At 38.2% G+C, this 2,320-nt stretch overlaps 1 protein-coding gene across 1 annotated transcript in view; it reads right to left on the reverse strand.

The window, feature by feature from the left end:
* Positions 1-918, reverse strand: part of epc1a (enhancer of polycomb homolog 1 (Drosophila) a) — a 20,051-nt gene extending 19,133 nt beyond the window's left edge. Inside the window, exon 1 of the mRNA XM_017031486.2 lies at positions 646-918. The gene's annotated coding sequence lies outside the window, so the exon portion shown is untranslated. The remainder of the gene's footprint in view (positions 1-645) is intronic.
* Between the last annotated feature and the right edge of the window lie 1,402 nt (positions 919-2,320).

Genomic DNA, 2,320 nt, shown 5'->3' on the forward strand with positions numbered 1-2,320 from the left:
CACTTGCTGTGATGGTTCAGCATTGACTAGTGAGCTTTAAAACGTTTCGTAAAAGTTTTTCGTATATTGATATGACCACATGACTAGCAATAAAAAATTAATGAAATCAAAATGGTTCCATACGAGTTTATAACCCCGAAGGCCGTTGTTATCAAGAGGAACCAAATGCCTGATTTACGGTTTTAAAAAATTGTGGAAATTTTAAAATCTAAAGCTCCTTGGGCACCTCTAAAAAGTATCAAAACGTTCGCAAACATTTGCATATATATAATTTATTTCAAGTCATAATTATTTCTAGTTTAATACAATATCCCAATACCCGAACAAAAGCTAAATAAACATATCCTCTGTTTGATAAACGTTATCATTGTACATTGTACAAATGTTTTTACGCCAAATTGCTAAAATCCTTGGTTCGTGAAGGTTCGTGAAGGCAGCACAGCCTTCACCAACACTGCCCGAAACCAAGTATCGGCACCTGCGCAGAACAAATCGGGTTTCCGGTACGGGTCTGCGCCATTTAGCATCAGGCTAACTGTTAGCAGTCATTTCCAGTTCAACTGTAGACAAACTTCCGTAAAATAAATATACCCAATATTAAATTTCAAATAAAACGCACAAAGAGAAAACTTTTCAGTAACTTACCATCTGTTGTTAAATCCGAAGCTGTAAATAATGAAAGTGGTGGTTTTCATGCTAAGTGGCTCACCCTGTGCTAAAGCAGTTTTTGGGCGATTTAGAGGAATAAAATCCACAAACTCACGATTGCTTTTTATTTTTAAATAAACGACCAGTTCGCAAAGACCCATGTGGAAGTCGAAGAAGAATAATCACAAGAGTAAAAGTGAAATCCAATCTGTGACAGTAAACTTTACTGAGGTTGCCTTCTGGAAAAAAAGAAAAACACAGTCTGACACAGTTTACAGGATGATCGTGATTGGACGAAGAGTTTAACCAATCATCTGTTGAGAACGAACTCCGTTTTTAAACCCCACCGACCGGGGTTTGGTTCTGTGACGATAATAATAATAACAATAATAATAATAATAATAATAATAATAATAATAATAATAATAATAATAATAATAATAATAATAATAATAATAATAATAATAATAATAATAATAATAATAATAATAATAATAATAATAATAATAATAATAATAATAATAATAATAATAATAATTAAAGGCCAGATTCCCATTATGAGCTTTAAAAATGTGTCACAGTGTGAACCTGTGCTGTTTGCTGTATGAATTCTAGTTTCTGAATCCCTGCCAAAGCACCAATAGTCTGGGTTTAATACCCTCGTCCAAAATAACCCCTCACTTGACGATGGTCCAACGGAAATAAAAGAATGCGTTTTATCATTTTCACATGGACTTTACTTACCTTTACTCTCCCCTAGAGGTCGGTGTAGGTCTACGTAAACAGCATCCTGGTACGTGGTACGAATACTCAGCCAGCACATTATCTTTTCAAATTTTCTGACAGGGATACAAGAAACCCTGCACCACATGATAGTGTCAACTCACGTCTTCGAGTATCGCTGCATCTTTATTAAAATTACACGTAATTAACTTTTCTATGTTTCAATTATCTATATCATGGGCTAAACTTGGTCAAATATGACCTACATCAGTTTCCCAACACTGAATCTTACACATCTGAACGACTACGACTGAGACAAATGCAGCCAAATTGTTCTGTCAGCAGCTGGCAGATACTGAGAACAGTACCAGTTTGGACTTTCTCTGGTCCTGTTTCTGTAAACCTGCCTGAGTCCTTGGCTGTGGACACTGGTTTCTATAGCAGCAGCAGCAGCAGCAGCAGCAGCAGCAGCAGTATTTGTATCAGACACATGAGCATCGTTGTGCAGTTCACACTCAAGTTTTAATTAACTATAAACTTTACAAATCCCACCCCACTGTTTACCAAAGTAAACATGGCTGCTCTTCTAGCAAACACACTTTTCCCACAGTCCTCTTCTGTGCCCGATGCAGAAACAAACATCAGTGACTGGAGTCCTTCTTACAATTGATTCCATCAGGCCCTCTGCCTCTGTTGCCATGGTTACATGAAGGGCCGTGTAGGACCAAGTCCTTCTGCCACAAGAACTCGGCTGAGCTGTAGTCTTTTCACCGTGGCCCTGGGCTGTAATAAAGACACAGGAGGCACTGTGTGGCTGCAGTCAGCCGCAGCTGCAGGTGAGCCTCGTTTTAATGTTAGGATAATGAGCTCATCAAAATGAACATTTCTACTGCAGCCTCTGATCGTTTAGTGCAGACAGACATGTGGTGCTGCGGGTCAGTGTCTGCAG

Source organism: Cynoglossus semilaevis, chromosome 3, assembly GCF_000523025.1.
Source record: "Cynoglossus semilaevis isolate Cse_v1.0 chromosome 3, Cse_v1.0, whole genome shotgun sequence".
Lineage (NCBI taxonomy): Eukaryota > Metazoa > Chordata > Actinopteri > Pleuronectiformes > Cynoglossidae > Cynoglossus > Cynoglossus semilaevis.